The sequence below is a fragment of the Phalaenopsis equestris genome, unplaced genomic scaffold (genome assembly GCF_001263595.1).
Source record: "Phalaenopsis equestris unplaced genomic scaffold, ASM126359v1 Scaffold000858, whole genome shotgun sequence".
In the NCBI taxonomy this organism is placed as follows: Eukaryota; Viridiplantae; Streptophyta; class Magnoliopsida; order Asparagales; family Orchidaceae; genus Phalaenopsis; species Phalaenopsis equestris.
The window spans coordinates 75,702-95,258 of record NW_018165298.1 but is presented as its reverse complement, the minus strand read 5'-3'; the positions used below and the strand labels follow the sequence as shown (position 1 = coordinate 95,258).

The window sequence follows — 19,557 nt, the reverse complement described above, 5'->3', positions numbered from 1 at the left end:
AATGTGGGTGCGACACAAAAAATCAGCTATAGGAGGTTGACTCCAAGAATAGAACAAGCTTACTTGCTGCCTTAGGAAAGCCCTTAAGCATCCACTAGAGGATTAGAAACAGGTTCATCAGCATCAAGGCCGGGGTACGGGGAAGGCAAGTGTTCTCCACAGTGGATTGATCTCATGGATCTTTGGATCTCCGACAAAGCCTTGCAAGGTGAATTGTAGTCGTTCGATGACGAGAAGAATGCAGAAGATAGGCCTTGGACTTATGCAAGCTGGTTGAATCTGAATCAAGAGAATAACCCTTTTCCACAGTGTCTGTCTCAAGTGCCAGTTCCTCGAGCGTCTGAGATCAAAATAAAGCAAGAAAATATAATATTAAGCAATTAATATTAATGATTCAATTGATTTTTGTTTGTCTAAAACAAATCCTTGGCTCAATGTATCTGTGTATAGATGCATAAATACAATTGTACACAATATTTATACTATAAGCAGATTTTGAGTCGGTTCAATTGAATCATAGCTTAGCTCAAAATCAACCAGAAGATCCAACTGAGCCAAAATTTTGGCTCATGACAACTCGGTCCAAGTTAAAAAAAGAGATTCATTTTTAGCAATATTGGATCATATAGTTAAAATAATAGACCCAAGCAATGATTTCTGGTAAATTGCAGTTAGATAGAAATATTATCTTGTAGGTCCACTGCAGAACCCTAAGTGTTTCCCTTATCTTTTATCCCTTGGCAGCTATATCATCTGTTCTCGAAGCATGTCATAAAAAAAATTTTTTCTGATTAAAAGAACAGACGTTGAATGAGCTTAACTTAATTAGAATTAGTCTAATAATTAGAAAATAAAATCATGATGACTCTAAGAATGAATTTATTAAACTAATAATTAAAGAACAAAATCATGATGAATCTAAGAATGAATTTATGAAACTAATAATTAAAAATTATTTTGGCAATTACATGGAAAATTTCCTGATAAAAACATTGTGTAGCTCTCCTTTTGTATGATTCATCTGAGCAAGTGGACAAACTGTTAGTTATTAGAAAAAAAATTACAAAGAGTATGATATATAACATATATAAAAATTTTTAAATAAAACTAGTGAAAAATAACCAACAAGCAACACAAAAATTGAAGATAGTAACAAAGCATTCATAGAACTAGACTTGTATTACAAATTATATGAACATCAATACAACATCAACTCACTCGTTGACAAGGTGAATGTCGCCCAAACTAATGAAAAAAAAAATTTAGTTTTATATACAGCTTTTCTGTTGAGCCACTTTCATTAAACAGTAGACACGAGAGTCGGCTATGGGATTCGCCCAATGAAATAACCAAAAGGCGCGACGACTTTTCCTGTTAATATTACGTGCCTTAGTACCAAATCAATCCACACGGTTTTGCCCAATGAAATAACCAAAAGGCGCGACAACTTTTCCTGTTAATATTACATGCCTTAGTCAGTACCAAATTAATCCACAAATAATAAATCGAATGAATGATAAACAAATAAATAAAACAAGACAATAATTTACGAAACTCACCCATTTTAAATGAAAGAAAGGGGCATTTACACGCATACCACCAAATTCCTATGCGTTTACGTATCTACAACCTAAACTTCGATTTTTATATTCATACCACCCAAATTTCTTCTCACATCAAAAATCATTATTTTAAGTTAATAAAAGTGAAATACACCATTTCATGCATAGGTAGGGTGGCATATACGTAGAAATTGAAATTTAGGTGTTAGGTACGTAAATAACGTAGAAATTGAAATTTAGGTGTTAGATACGTAAATAAGAATTGAGTGGATGTAAATCTTCCAAAAAAAAAAATGGCAGGGAAGTTTGAAGAATATTGAACTAGGAGAAACATCAGCTAAATCCAAACATACATGCTTCGCCCAGCCTATAATTATGAAACACTTCTAATATGCAAATTTCATCTTGGAAAGCAGTAGATCCACATATACATCACAATTAAAGCAGCAAAAATAACAACACATGAAATTATGACGATCATTAGTATTAGCTATCAGACAAGGTCACAGAATATTCTGATTGATTTTGTAATGGAAAATTCCAAAGCCTCATGCTCCAATTGATTTTTTGCACGCTTCAAGATGACTAGAGGCTATATTGCAGCAAACCACAGTTTAGAAGTCGTAAGAAAGTAATCTAATTGCCAAACTTGAGCGAACATTGAGTTTAATATGACACTAACCTCGCTTAGTTGGATGATAAAGAGTGAACGTTCCAATTTGTGGGAAGGAAAAGTAACAGACTTATTGGATTTGCTGGTGCATGGTTCTCATTAACACCAAAAATGGACGAATTGCCTCAAATGGGTCCACTTCCGCTTGAACTTCCTGAAATGTTTGAAATTTCATATGATTCTGTGTACAAAATTAATTGATAGATTCATATAGTTCTTTTTTCTCAATGGAATACCAGTTGAACCATGTCTATCAGAATCTGAAAGTGGCGCACTCCCTGTTCCAAATTTCCATAAAAGAAAAATGGATTTTATAAGATCAATGGAACCCTCTAAGTTTACCAATTTAATTACCAGAAAATTGGTGATTAATAATGCAGTAAAATCAAAGAAACTTTTTTTTTATGTCACAGTTAAGACTTGGATACTTCTTAGGCACTTGACCATAGAAAATAACTTGAATTAACTTGAAATGCAGCTCTCAATGGGGATAATTTGAACCCACTCAGTGACAAATGCTTGTTGTTGTTGTTGTTGCAGCTCTCAGCGGAGATAATTATAGCAGAAGTATTCATAAAGTCAACCCAGAATATTTAAAGTTAGATATTATGAAAGCAATATCAAACCAAAGGGTTCACCGGAGCCTGATCATGAAGAACTCTATTTGCTCCAGCCCTAGCAAGGATGGCACTAGATTTTTGACTCTTTTCAGATGCCTGTAACTTATCACCATCTAAACCATCCTGGAAAAAAAATCTTAAATATTTTATAAAAAAAGCAAACATATTGAACAAAAAGTCATGCTAATTCATGTAGAACTTTAAGTTAGAAAATTTATAATAAAAGAAGAAATAACATACGTAAGTGCCACATCGACGGTAACACAAATTCACGACAGTTAATTGTTTATAAGCACAAAAAAAATTATGTTGACAAAGTTAACAACAATAATTAATAACTAAATGGTCCCCATATTGAGCTGAAACAATTGAAGCGATTATCATAGCTGCTCAATTACACATGTTACTAAAAATGTCTTCAAACACAAATGATACTTATTTACAAAACTGATATTGATGAAAAACCGTCAGTGTTTAAGCAACATTTCAAAGCAAAGTAATCAAAATTTGCTAACTAAATAAACTGATACTAGTAAAATCAAACTTTATACATTGAATATAGAATTAAAATAGTCTAAGTATAATATAAGAATTTTTTTTGCTAAAATAATAAAGAGAAAAACATATACAAAAAAATGGAAAAATTATATGACTTCTATTTACCTTGAAAAGGCATAATCATGTATCCTAAGAATTATTTGGTGCACATTAAATCTAAACGTGTGTTTCAAAAGCATACAACAACAACAAAGCCCTAATCCCACTAGGTGTTTCAAAAGCATATTGAAATTAAAAACATATATAGCGAGCAATGGATGGTATTAATAATCGTGAATAGACAAAAGATTTTACAATTATAATTAAATTACATTTAATAATAGCAATGAGTTTGTATCTCTTTATCTTGATTATGGAAATAGTTGACATAGATATTTTAAAATATCGTGCCTTAGTGCTTGCTTTTTGCAAATGATAAAATTTTAACAAGTGAGATTCGTGCTGAAATAAGTGCAATATTTGAACGACAACAAAAAAAATGTTTGGAAGACAAAGGACTTAAAACTTGAAGAACAAATGTTGAAATTTAAAAGAATCATAGAAAAAGTTTATGATAAAAATATGATAATTGTTGTTAATGCATGAAGTGGTGTAACTTTTTTACTTTTCTCTTTTTTAAAATAACAAAAAATTGTACAAATGTGCATAATATGTGTGCCTTGAACATATTTTAAATGAAATTCACACAATTAGAATATTTTTAATCATATTCAAATTTTAAAAGAAGCATAAATAATCTTCATGTTAAAACTATGCTAATTGTTGTTAATGTATGAATTCATGTAACTTTATTACTTGCCTCTTTTTTAAAATAACAAAAAATTGTGCATATGTGTATAATGTGTGTGCCTTGAATATCTTTTAAATGAAATTCACACAATTAGAATGCTAGAATATTATAAATAATAATAAAAAACATTTTAAGTCATTATATCTATCCATCTATCTCAAGCATTTACGATGATAACGAAGCAAGAAAAGAAAACAACATGCAATTAAAAAATGTTTCAAGAATTAAGATATTAGAGGTAACTAAATAAAGTTATGTATGAGCTTAATCATTAAGGTAATTTAATTTGTTTCATTTTCTTTTATTTTATCTTTTTTACTTTCTTATTTTCATAATAAATTTATGTACTTAAGTTCTTCAACTAGAAACATTCAATTTTATCTTATAAAAATTTAAGCATTTGACGTGAACATGGACTCTTTTTAAAACAATTTAGTTCAAAATTTGTTTGTGTACAAAATTGATCATGAACGTGCTTGTATTTGCTCAATTTATAAAATCTTCTTTATGTTCGACTCAAAATTGACTCTTTTAAATCAATTAGAAAAAAATGTAGAGTGTTGCACTCAAGCTGCACCATTCATAAGTAATAGGACACACAAAACCGCTTGAACACATAAGATGTAGTGTTTTACAATTAGATATAAATATGTATAATATAGTGTTATATAAATAATATATATAAATTGTAGAAAGGCGGTACTGTTGATGTTTGGGTTGCATAAGCTTTTGTCTTCATCGTATGAATATCATTAGAAATTTCTGTCATGATCTAATTTACATGTGCAACAACATCAGAATGATTTATACCTTTAAGCTCTTTTACCTTAAATTTTGATTATACTCCGCCTTTGATGAGCTACTCATTGTCGTTTAAATGCAAATTTTTAATAAAAACGTTGTGGACATTTCACGTTCGTCATCGCAAATAAAAAATAACTTGAGGGAATTTCACAGTCAGTCTATTGAAGTCTTGAAGAAGCTAAAATCAAAGCATAGGCAGCTTCAATAACTAATTATTGTTCTTCAGAAATTAAGAGTTCATATGGTATTTTCCCAACTTATAGTTTGTTTGTTTTCTAATGCTTTCTCTTTTAATTACTAAATTTTATTTAGGTATTTTTGTTCCGATCTTGGTTTGACAGGTAAGATAAAAAAAATATATGACATTGAGCATGGTCTTATTAGTCAGTGCTGTCAGCCAAAGCACCTACAAGCTAAGACAAATAGTTACTACTTCGAAAATTTAGCCTTGAAAATCAATGTCAAGGTTTGTAATTGTTTCTGTTATCATTTGCAGTTGTATTATTTCTATGCGACTTCTGAACATTCTTTTTAAGGCAACAGGTTGGTGACTGTAATACTGTTCTTAAAAATTCCATCAAAAACTAAATCTCTTTAGTATTAGTTGTGCGTACTATTATATCTGGAGTTTATGTGACACATCCGCTCCAGGAGAAGGCTCTTTACCCTCCATTGCTGCAGTTTGTTTCTCTCGTCTCTAATAATATTAGTGGTTTTCTAATTTTTGATTTTTATCGCTAATTTTATTTTATGGGTTACCTTCTTCCAGGTGGTTGCATCTATGGATTGGTCATGCCTAACGAAGTACAGATGACTTCTTTTCTGCACAGCCATATATACAAGAAATTATAGAGGATCACTTTAAAACTCTCTGGATCCTAAGACAGGCAACTCCCCCGAGGGAATGTTAAGGTTAAGTATAAAATCAACCTTGACTAGATAGCGTAGAATTTGAACTTATAACTTTATATATCAACAGAAACATGCTTCGAGCGTTCTATAGGAAGAGAAATCGGAAATCTAAACGCATTATATCCTATAGGTTTGGTATATGATGGTATTCTAAACTCATTGTTACACCTAAAGACGTACCATTGGTTAACCTGAAAAAGATTTGATTGTTAAAAACAGGAATGGTGTTGGTGAAGACCAATTTAATACTATGCTTTTGTTGGAAATGGAAGCTCTTGAAAAAGTTAGTTTTATTTTTTTATGATTATAATGATTCTCTTAAAAAAATTATATTCTTCTCTATATTCTTTTAAATAATTGATTCTAACAAATGATACTTATAATAAACGCGTGCCTCAATAAAAGAAGATTATCTTCCACGAGTTACATTTATAGTGGTATTGAAAAGACACCATACGCGTTTATTTCCAAATAATGTGAATATGATTGATAAGAGTGGGAACATATTGTCACGTAATGTCTAATTTGATGGCTCAAGTAATAAATTTAGAGTACAACTTCTCAACATATTTTAATTTTTAGGTATGGTAGTTAATAGAAGTATTTGTCATCCCACTGAGTTCAACTTCTAGCTTTGCAGTCATGCTGATATTCGGGTAGGTAAATTTCTATTACGTAGAAACTCAAAATTGTAGTTTGTCAGAATATTTGGATAGAATTTTCTTACCTCGCAAGCAGATTTTTACTAGAAAAAATGACAAATACTTGCATGACACAAGTCATCTTGTTCATTATTATGTTCTCTATGATCAAAACGATTTTTTTGTTAATCTGCTACAGTAGCTAACCAATAGTTTATGCTACACGTAAGTTTATTATATTCTGGGAAGTTTTACATATATATTCTACTCAATTTCTATGAAATTACTTATCTAACACCAAAACTTTAATTTTTAACTACTTACCTACTTGCACATAAAAAAATTATATTGTAATTTTAGAAGTTAAAATAGTTTTAGGTGTGATACATGTAAATAATTTACATGAGAATTGTGTTATGCATGTAAAGGCCGCCCCAGTAACATGTTTTGTAGTCTGAACTAAATATATTAAGATATTGTTTGTAAAGATATGTTCAATGCATGTGTTCGGTATCTGTAAGTAATTATCATCGATTATATGCACTTTCCTGCATTTGATTTTTTTCTAGTTTTTAACGGATTTTTTTGTTGTTTTGCAGTTCCTGCTGTATATTATGCCACCTTAAAGTTTTTCGAGCCCTATATTACATGGAAGCAGGGTCTGAATCTGGATCAGCTCAAGTCGGTGGAGCAACGCGGGAGCTAACATCGACCATCTCTGCTATTCCAGCTATTAAGAAGAACGTCAGGAACATGATGATTTACTGTTAGAATATTTGCATATCAAAATAATATAGTCGTGAAGAACAACAAACCCATTATTTGTTGAATTCAGGATTGGTCATTCAATATTTTTTCTTTTGTTTTACTGATCTTAACTTTAAATTGGAGCTTTTCTGAATTTTGATTTTAAACAAACCTTCCTAACTGTCAAACGAGACAATTGTGCTCGAGGTATTACACTCAGTCAATTGCTTTCGGCTCATTGGTCTATGTGTCCAAGAGTAAGTTTCATTGCTACTCTTGTTCATTCGATCATTTGTTTTTCATCTATTACATGTTTCTTATGATTGTTTTTTGTCATTTATATTTAGTTCTCCAATTTTCTTGACTTCTAAAAAATTGTGTTATGATCAAAACGAGATAATAAATATATATTGAATTACTACAAAATTAAATGTCACTTATAACATGGATAATTGCTTAGATTTTTGACAAATTGTCCTTACAAATAAGATGTGATATTTTCAGCACTAGACCCCCCTCTTTCTACATAAAAATAAATGTAATAATTAAGTTACACATAATAACCGTTCTTGTAGCAATATATATATAAACATGAACGACAAGAACGGTTATTATGTGTAGCTTAATTACTGCGTCTATTTTTATGTATAAAGAAGTTGTTCTAGTGTTGAAAATATCTCATCATCTTATATGCAATGACAATATGTCAAAATCCAAGTGATTTTCCATGTCATAAGTGACATTTAATTTTGTGGTAATTCAATATATTTATTATCTCATTTTAATCATAACGCAAATTTTTAGAAGTAAAGAAAACTGAAGAACTAAATATGGATCACAAAAAACAATCATAACAATCCAGTAATAGATAAAAATCAAATGATACGACCCGAATGAATATGAGTAACAACGAAACTTACGCTTAGACACATATACCAATGAGCCGAAAGCAATTGACTGAGTATAAAACCCCGAGCATAATGGTCTCGTTTGACGACAATGAATGCTTGTTTAAAAGTAAAATTCAGAAAACTTCAATTTAAAGTTAAGATCGGTAAAACAAAAGAAAAAATATTGAAGAACTAATCATGAATTCAACAAATAAACCAACAATACCATTCACAACTTATCATGCAAATAAAAACTAAAAAATTATTTTAGTTGAATGAGTTTGTGGTTCTCCACGGCTATAATAATATGATCTACAAATATTCTAACAGTAAAACATCACGTCTCTGACGTTCTCCTTAACAGCTGGAAGAGCAGAGATGGTCGTTGTTTGTTATCGTGTTGCTCCACCAACTTGAGTTGATCCAGATTCAGACCCTGCTTCCATGTAATATCGGGCCCGGAATGCTGCAAGATGCGCATAATATAAAGCAGGAACTGCAAAACAACAGAAAAGATCATTTAAAAGTACAAAAAATAAAACACAGGGAAGCTCATATAGTCGATGACATTTATCTATAGATATCGAAAGCGTGCATCGAACATACATGTACAAACAATATCTTAATATATTTAATTCAGTCTACAAAACATGTTACTCACTAGGGCGGCATTTACATGCATAACACAAAATTCTCATGTAAATTATTTACATGTATAACCCCCAAAACCATTGCAACTTTTAAAATTAACCTTTTAGTGTACAGGTAGGTATGTAGTTAAAAATTAAAGCCTTAGTGTTAGATATGTAATTTCATAAAACTTGAGTAGAGTATGGATGTCAATCTTCCCAGGATATAATAAACTTACGTGTAGCATAAGATATTTGTTAGCGACTGTAGCTGATCAGTAGAAAAACCGTTTTGATCGTATAGAACATGATAATGAACATAACGACTTTGTCATGCAGGTATTTGTCAGTTTTCTAGTAAATATCTGTTTGTGAGGTAAGAGAATTCTAGCCAAATACTCCAGCCAGCTACAAGTTTGAGTTTCTACGCAATATAAGTTTACCTACCCGAATACCGGCATGACTGCAAAAGTAAAAGTCGAATTCATTTGGATGACAGATGTTTATATCAACTATCGTACCTAAGAATCGAAATATGTTGAGAAACTACACCATAGATTGATTACTCGAGCCATCAAATTGAACATTACCTGATAATATATTACCGCTCTTACCATCCATATTCGCGTTCTTAGGAAATAAACGTGCATGGTGCCTCTTCTGCACCACTATAAATGTAATTCGTGAAAGATAATCTTATTCTATTGAGACACACAACTATTATGACATCATTTATTTGAATCAGTTATTCAAAAGAATATATATAGAATAAATATAATTTTTTAAGAGAATCATTATAATTATAATAAAATGAAACTAACTTTTCCAATAGATTCCATTTCCAACAAAAGCAGTGTTAAATTGACATTCACTAACACCATCCTTGTATTTAACAATCAAATCTTCTCATGTTAACCAATGGTGCATCTTTAGGTATAACAATGAGTTTAATACCATCAAATACCAAATCTAGAGAATATAATGTGTTCATGTTCCTGATTTGTCTCCCTGTAGAACGGTCGAAGTAGGTACCTGTTGATATATAAAGTTAGAAGTTCAAATTTCAGGCTATCCAGTCAAGATTTATTGCATTTAGCTTTTTCATTCCCCGGGAGAGTTGCCCGTCTTCAGATCTGGAGTAGTTTTGAAGAGATGCTCTATAATTTCTTGTTTACGCGGCTGTGCAGAAATAAGACATTTGTACTTCGTTAGGTAAGGGTCAATCCATAGGACAAAATTAACGATCATAGAGCAAAATTAACAATAAAAATCAAAAATTAGAAAACCACCAATATTATTAGAGATGAGAGAAACAAACTGCAACAAAGGATGGTAAAAAATCTTCTCCTGGGGCTAGATGGGTCACATCAGCTCCAAATAAAATAGTAGGCGTAGCTGATACCAAAGGGATTTGGTTTGTGATGGAGTCTTCAAGAACAGTATTACAACCATCAACCCGTTGCATTAAAGGGAATGTTCAAAAACAGCATAAAAATAATATGCCCACAAAAAATAACATAAACAATTACAAACCTTGACATTAAATTTCATAGCTAAATTTTCAAGGTATTGTTTTTTTTTCATTTGTTTGTAGGAAGCTTTGGCTGACAGCACTGAATAACAAGACCAAGCTCAGTATCACATATTTTTTTTGTCCTACCTATATCAAACCAAGACCGGAACATAGATAGTTAAATAAAATTTAGGAATTAAAAGTGAAAGCATTAGAAAGCAAACAAGCTATAGACTGGAAAATACCATATAAACTCTTTATTTCTGGAGGAACAATAATTAGCTATTGAAGTTGTCTATGCTTTCAGTTTCGGAGCTTCAAGGATTCAATAGGTTGGATGTACAATCCTCTAAAGGTAGTTTCTATTTACGATGACAAACGTGAAATATCCACAAGGCCTTCACAAAAACCCTACATTTAAACGACAATGAGTAGCTCATGAAAGACAGAGTATAATGACAATTCAAGGTAAAAAGAATTAAAGGTAAAAACCATTCCAATGTTGTTGCACATAGAAACTAGATCATGACAGAAATCCCAAATGATATTCATATTATGAATACAAAAGCTTATGCATGCCCAAACATCAACAGTACCGCCTTTATACACTTTCTGCACAATCACAATAATTCATTTAAAGCTATGACAATGGTACACAATGGTACGACAAATGTATAAAACCAAAATTATAAATATCAGTTGATACTAGGATAAATACACCTTCAAAATGAGAGAAATCTTCATTTAAACCCATTTATAACAATATTTTCATCAAGAAGCCAATTATACAAAGCATAGGATTAACAATTTATATCATAGTACTTGAGAACGGTGAAGCCTAAATTTCATAAATTTAGTAGACCAAACTCACCTTCTTAATCATATTACATTTACGAGCATTGGATTCACACTCCTCAAGACCACTATGGTTATACTTCAGCTACATTTAAGAAATTCTTCTATATTTTTAATTGAATGGATTAAGAAAAAATAAAAATAATGACCGAGTAACAACTTAATTTTGGAGAACTTAGCACTCGTGCTTCTAATGTAGTAAGATTAAGTTGAACCCCAATTCCAAAGTTTTTTGCAAATATATCATTGTTATAATTATTTTTCTTGACCAGCCGCAACAGCAATCAAGATTTCACCATAAATTGTAGGATCAATGAAGTAACCCACCCATTAAACTAAAATGTAAAAACAAAATAAAGTTCTACAGCAGATTTAAAATCACAAGATGTAACCTCCAAAATGCTCTTCTCCATAATAGTTGGATGCTTACAATTTGAATTTAATATTTCATTTACTTGTCTAGCGTTTAACTTCTAAACATATCTCTGTCTATCCACAATTTTGCATACCTATTAAAAATGAGAGCTGCAACGTCAAAGCTGAACAACAAATTGCTTAAGCTTAAAAGCAATGCATTTGAAGAAAAAAAATGAGGAATATTGTAGTCAAAAAAACCCTCCATTGGCCAGTATTTTGGATTGCTATCACTGTCGGCTTTAATGCAAGGTAGTGAATCATACATAAGATTATAATTATATTTTTTTCTGAAGTAATGTGCAATAGATACTTTAGTTTTCTCTGGTTCATCAAGATGAAACCTCTTGAAGAAAACTATTGATTAGAGAGAGCTCGATAGGATGAAAATTTGTAACATTTTTGTAGGAGCCAAAATACAATAAGAAAATCATAAAAGAAAACACATACATCAACTCGTTAAGAGACTATGATGTAATCGCAGTAATTTTATAGCGTCTACACACATTTAGTAAATGAGTTGTTTTCACGCAGACTCCTTTCAATATTGTTTGTATCTTAAAGTTTCAAAGGATTCATACATCTGACCTAAAGTAAATAATTAAGATAAAGCCAAAATATTTTGCACAGGAACAATATTCACATATGATTTGATATTAGCAAAAAGAGATAGCATGTGCAATTTGGATATAAAAAAGAGAGCATATAACTCAAATACGAAAGAAGAATGTCTCAAATGAAAACAGAAGCAAATATCTGCAGACGTTGTTTTTCAGATAAACTTGTAGGAACTGATCTTACAGGAAAGAAGTTTGACACAAAGTTTAGAAGATTTACTGGCCTGTAAAAAGATGTTACAGAGCAAAGGTCACACATATCAGATAAAATGAATTTAGCGCCTTTCAGACAAACCAAGCATTTAGAAGATATAGTTTTATAAATCCTAAACAGAAAAAAATAATAATCATTACCAACATTCAAGGACACCCATTTGGGTTGACCTAAGACTTTGGAAAAAACCCCTCCAACGTTCTAAACCCTCACCAATATTATTCGACCCAAATTAAGGTGAAAAAAATTATCTTGAAATTGTAACATAATTGTAACAAGAAAACCAAATAATTTATATATTTTATAAAATGCATCAAAGTAAACATAAAAAATAGTTGGAATTGTTTCAATACTTTTTGGAGGGAGACTCCCTGAGGACGATATCCAAAGCAGTGATGATATCATGAGGGCATTCCATCTGCCCCCTATTCAAAAATTGTTGAAGAGCATACATATCAAATGATTTTGCAAAACTGATAGAAATTTTGAATGTCTTGTCCCGGCTATAAAAAGTTAGAAGATATTAAATTTAAAACATAAAATTACGCAAAAAATGCAGACTCGGAGATACCAATATCCTCACAAAAAGGGAATACAAATTATTAGGACTGTAACACACTTCTGGAATTATTAATTGCATGATACACATGAAAATAAGATGTGGAATAGGTGTGTACAAAGATGTAGATGGATCACCACTTCAAAACATCAATTTACGCACCAATTCCTTGCGTCAACCGATACATACTTTAAATCACATGTTAAACATTTATTAAATGTGTCTATCACCCTCCTAATAGTTTTCCTCAACCTGAATGCCTTTTTATAATAAAAATACTGAAATATGATGGAGGAGAAGCTCCGTGCACTATGGCTTGTAAAAGAAAGCATTTTAATTACATGAGAAAAAGTACAACAATTCGGTAAAATAGAAGAATGAAGGTGCTCTTACCTACCACTATCTGAAAAAACTACCGCGAAATCTTTTGTTGTAAATGGGAGCGAACCAGAACTGTAGCTATTGCGTCTATCATATGCTATCCTAAGCCGCCCAAGATGTAATTCACCAAATTGTTCAATCAATTTCTTCATCAAGGCCCTGCCTAAATGCTCTAGACTTCACCTTTGGATTGATATTGATCTACTTAGTCAATAGAGAGAAGAACAAATAAATATTAGAAAACAATAAGCAAAAGCTTCCCACGATTTGTCAATTAATAATTCAAATTAGCCTTGTTAAGACAATTCCAAAAAAGCACTGAGAAATTTCTCACTTTTTTCTAACACTAATGGGCTGCTTCTCATAAAATCCACATGAGAAACAGAAGCATCATTAGAAATCTTTCAGTTGTACATTTAAAGGAAGTAATCTTCTTTTTTTTGTCTTACTCATTCAACTAAATGTAACCAAATTCACCTTATATTGTTATCGATGAAAAATAAAGCAATCTGGTTTATGCATAATATATGATTTATAACAACATTCATCAGAGAAACACATCTTCTAAGATTATCGTTTGTCTAAACTCTTCTGTAGCAGCGTACTTCATCATTCACAGCGAGGCAAATAACGACTAAATTCATCTTCAGCACAACAATAAGATGTGTGAGGTGATATGGTTATTAAATCAATCACAGTGCATCAATTGAAGAAAAGCGGAACCACGTTATTGATGAATAACAACATCGTAGTATAATGTCTGACAACAAAGAAGACCAAAGAGAAAAAATATCATGGACAAGAAAATGTAGTAAAAAAATTAAAAAATTCATAGATTTCACACAATTCTTATGGGTGCACATATCTAATAACCTAAACTTTCCTATTTACATTTATAACAATCAGAACATTAGCACCACATTAAAAATACCACCATTACTAATTTAAAAAAATAAATGCTTCTTTGCATGCATGCATAGTTTGACAAATTATTTCCGTCGACAATTTGCTAGAAGAACAACAACATAAAGACCCTAACAACTAAATCTTTGTATATATAGTGCACTGTCCCTCCAAAGCATATTAAAATGATTTAAATTAAAAAGGGGTGGTTGGTTGCACCCAGCATTAAGGTTAAGTGGATCAAGTAAATCCAATAAATCCGAATTTATAAAATCCGGTGATGTTAAATCCAAGAAGATGTTTGGTATGATTTAAACAAAATTCATTTAAACTCGTTTCTTATATTTGGTATTTTATCATAATTTAATTTTCTTGTGTACTAAACCCATTAAATCCGCCTAAAAATCAGAGGGTGTATGGTTGCAAGTAGGATTTAAGTTATACATTATTTAGTAAACCCATAAATCCAGACTTATCAAATCTAAATATTATTATATCCAAAATAAATTTGGTTCAATTAAGATTAAATTCATTCAAATCTAAATATTATTAAATCTGAAATAAATTTAGTTCAATTAAGATTAATTTCATTTGATGTGTTTCACATAAATCTATTTAAAACTTTTTTTATCAAGATAAATCAATTTAATAAGCTGAACAAACAAAAATTATATTTATCTTTATCTAACATATTTATGACATTTTTTGGATTTAAGTTAAATCCATATTTAAATCCCATTAAACTTAAAAAATATCCTACCAAACACTCTAGATTTACTTCAAAAAAATTATCCAAGAAGAGAAATTTGAATTTAGGAAATTTTCAGATTTATTTCACATTTTTTTCGAGTTTCGATGAATTTAAGTTAAAATCAGGCGTAACTGCTGTTAATTTTACACTACTAAACAGTCGGCTCATAAAAATAAGATGAATCAGATAGGTAGAAACTCGTAAAAAACTTTTAGTTACGAGTGATGAGATCGATAATTATTCTCCTCCATTTAACCACAATTTCTATGAATCATCAGAAACCAAAACGAAAGGAAAAATGGGCATAAGACGCTGCTACATAACGAAATAAACAACTCAAATAGATGTGAAATAACAAAAATAATCAAATCAAGAAGAAGCTTAAGAAGGAAAAGAAGTTCGGGTGGCTTATAGGGAACTGCAAAAATTTTTATAAGAGATTACGCGCAGGAACTCCTTTCACTATCTTGCAATGCACTAATAATCAAGTATAGTAAAAAGCAGCCTCACCTTGTATTGAAATACATTATTGACCGTTGCATGGACACGGAAATGGTTAGCGCGAACCATACATTTGGTCCCAAAGGTTCCAAAGCCCGGATAAAGCACGCGATCCAGAGCCCTGCTAGATGAGGGAGGTAACGAAGACACCGCGGCCACAGATGCCACCGCAATCGGAGCAGCAGGTCGAGGCCCAGATGGCGTTTCCGGTAGCGTAGGAGCCACGGACCGGGCGTGCTGCTAATACGACATTGTTCCACTAACTCCCTACTTAGACTGGATAACGAGGACTTCGGTATATCAAAAGCCCTTGCTCTATCCTGATGATGAAAGGCACGGCCTCCCTTGCCACGTCCTCTACCAACATGCTCTCTGTGAGACAACGACCACCGCGGCCACCAAATCGCCCACAATCGCGCGAGACATCTTCCAGACTACGTATATAGCGACAAAGGTACTGCGTTGGCGTCGGGATGACGAAGGTACTGCGTTGGCGCCGGGACCTATCGGGAGCTCAGTGAGGATGATTCCGCCATCGAATTCTTCCTCCCACTCGTCGATCAGCGAGGATGATTCGGAGAGCATCGGAATAGCAATGGCAAAACCAATCCTAGAATTTCTATTGAACGGGATATATACGTTAAGAATACTCTACCTAATAATTTCTTCCAAATAAAATTAATATTTAATATTACGTATCTTAAAAGTAAATAGCTTTTATTTATTATATAATAAATATAACCTCATCATTAGAGACATTATTCTTGATTATCGTAGTAAACTTCGAAATTAACTTCAATTATTTTTCATTTATAAATATTATATAGGAAGCTAAATAAAATCGAATATAATGAGCTATGACCTGATTTTGAGTTGGTACCGATCCAAATAACTCAATTTTTTAGTCGACTTGGCTATCATAATATATTAAATAAATAATATTGGTAGTATAACTTTCCATTTATGTCTTATGATACATTATTCAATTATGTGAAATTGAAGCCAGAGTTCTCAAACAAGTCACTCCAATGAATGACAAAAATATCCTCAAAAGTGTAATGGTAAAAAAAAAACTAAAAAATTAAGATCACAAAAATGAGAACCATCACATATACACATGTATAACGTTTTGCAAAGACAATAAGTTGAGTCAATGAAAAAAATTGATCGCACAATATGATAAAATGTAAATTAGTATCTTAGTAATATAACAAAAGTAATTAAGAAAATATTAATCTAACCTATGATGGAGGTGGGATTTAAAAGGTAAGAGAAGTAAATTGAAATTCTTTAGTTAAAACAAAGTAGACATTGAAAATTAAGATAGTTATAAAAGGTTTATGAGAGTAGAGGTATGGGCTATATAAAATGGGAGGGGGAGTGGGGGGAGGGATAAGACTACTAAATCATTTAGAAATGAAATTTTCCTTTAAAAAATTCACAAGACGTCACTTTTGAGTGTTGCTATTTGTGATTGTTGCTATGATATCATTGATTCCCAATGTCCAATGAGATTTGTTCAAACCATTATCTTGTATAGGATTTGGTTGAGACTCTTTTGATATTAGATTTCAAGAAAATGATGCTCACTCATGGAGAACACAATGACTACTTTTGGTTGAAATGCACTGAAAACTACAAGGGGAAATTATCTTCTGCCTAGATATGATGGTGTTAGCCTCTTTTATGAGAGAGAACTACAACTTGTAAGAGGATAAAATTTTAACAAAGAGATACCCATTTTGGGAAGTTTTAAAAGTGCATATCGATGTGAGATGGCGCAACCTAAAATTGTATGTGTGTGAGATGGCACAACATAAATAAACAACAGGTTATTTAAGAATTTATTTTAGTAACATGTTTTGTTGATCATAATTAAATTTTCTCAAAATGCAACAAACTGAAAATCTTATGCTATGAGAACATGTATGAATATGACATCATATGTAGGGATGTAAATGAGCTGTGTTTGAGCAAGCTCAACATGTGTTCATATTTGGCTTGTTTATATATATATATTTTTTTTCGGAATTGATTTGTGTTGAAATGGTTCGTGAACAATTTGTTCGTGTTCGTAGCAAAAATATTCATGTTCGTTTTTAACTCGTGTTCTGCTCCTACTAGCTCGTTTAAATTAATTTTAAAAATAGCATAGGCTGCTAAATTCAAACTTGTACCAGTCCTATGTATTAAACGACGCAAAACTACATGACCACATGAGCCGTGGTTAATTAAATTTAGATATAAATATATAATATATTATTATATAAATAATATATATAACTTTTTTATCTCTAACTAAAATGAGCCGAACACTATCAAACAAAGGGTTATTTCACAACAAACACAACACAAACTCACACTCGAGCTCGATCCATGGGTGGAGGTCGGCTAGGTGATCCAAGAGCGGAGGGAAGCATCTAAAATGGGTTGTTGGTTGTTGGGACAGAAAAAAGGAGGGTCTGAAATTGTGTTGACAACGAAGTGGAGGGCTGGAACAGTGAGGGGCAGCAAAGGGGAAGACGGCAAGAGTGTTGTCCGGTGCAGGGGCAGCAAGTCTTGAGTGCAGTCACAGCATGATAGGTTGCAATTCAGGCGAAAACAAATTAGAATGATGGCTGGACAATAGTAAATCAACAAGTTTGTTGTTTACTTAACAACAACAATGAGGATCGGCGGCTAGGAGTGATGCAAGAAGGTTGGGGAAGGGTGGAGCCGACTGCGCAGAATGCCAGCGAGGCGGGAAAGAGAGGTATGCAGCTGAAAATGGGAAAATTGCAGGAAGAAAACAATGATAACACTGCCTTGGTGGCTCTAACAGGGACGGAGCGGCCGAGATTGACCTGAGAGGGAGTTGGAAGGGGATAGAGAAGATAATCATTAAACTGAGAAAGACACACAAGTGAAACACCACTCACAGAGACAACCCTTGAAGGAAGAAATGGATGCAGACGGTTGTCCTAAATAGAAACATGACAAAACGTATCCCTATAACACTTAGAAGGTAAATTCTATGTTCTAGGATAAGTTTGATGGTTCAAAATGGGGAAGAGCTTTGTTAGTGATATGCCACTAACAAATGTTCATCATTTAGCACGAATCTTGAGGCATGCACGAATCTCGAGGCAGCCTTTTGAACAAAAAACATTCAAACTTTAATCAAGAGTCATCCAGAGCTCCAATTTCAACAAACTTATAGTCAAACTGATTGGCTCGATGAGACGGACCTAATGATATGAAAGTTAGTCCAATCCGAGTCAAATCAGGTTTGGATCAAGTCATTAAACCACTACTACAAGATTTCCGGAGGCATTTGAAAGGTCAAACGGATGTCGAATCTAGCGAGTTTATAGTCGAATCGAGCGTCTCGAAAAGACAAATCCAACGAGCCCAAGATTGCTCAATTCTGACATCGTTAAGGCACTCAAATGTCCATCAAACGTCATCTGATCAATAGAAGCTCTTTGGGCCGTCCGATCAAAATGGTTCATATTCCTGCATTAATTGCACTCAAAACACTATAAATAGAGTCTCACTCTTCACATGAGGAGGGGGCTTAAGCGAGAACTTGAGGTTTCGAGAAGGAGCTCAAGTCTAAGATCATCCTCGCCATCGACTACCACTAATTGACGACAACCACTGTCGATCTCTGTCGACCACCACCGGACACCGTTGATCGTCGCCAGTCACCGCTGACCTCCATCGACCACCATCGTCCGTCATCAGCCCCCGCAGACCTCACCGTCACTGATTGTCGTCGACTACCGTTGATCACTGTCATCCTCCGTCAATCATCGCTTACTAGACGTCATCAGTTGACGTTGTAAAGTGGAAAGCTAGTTACCCTTTCCCGCCTGCGGGACAAGAGACATTTGTAATCATCAACTTATAGTGAATTTTTACAACTGGGCCAGACCCCGTGGTTTTTCCCCTTTTTATGGGTTTTCCGTGTAAAAACTTCTGGTGTGATCACAACTCGATTCATTTTTATCTGAGTGTGTGTTGAATTCTCGTGCAATGCTA

The 19,557-nt window shown here is 32.6% G+C and overlaps 1 pseudogene; it reads right to left on the bottom strand.

Moving 5' to 3' along the window:
• Positions 1-1,156: 1,156 nt before the first annotated feature.
• Positions 1,157-19,557, bottom strand: part of LOC110031887 — a 41,443-nt pseudogene continuing 23,042 nt past the window's right edge.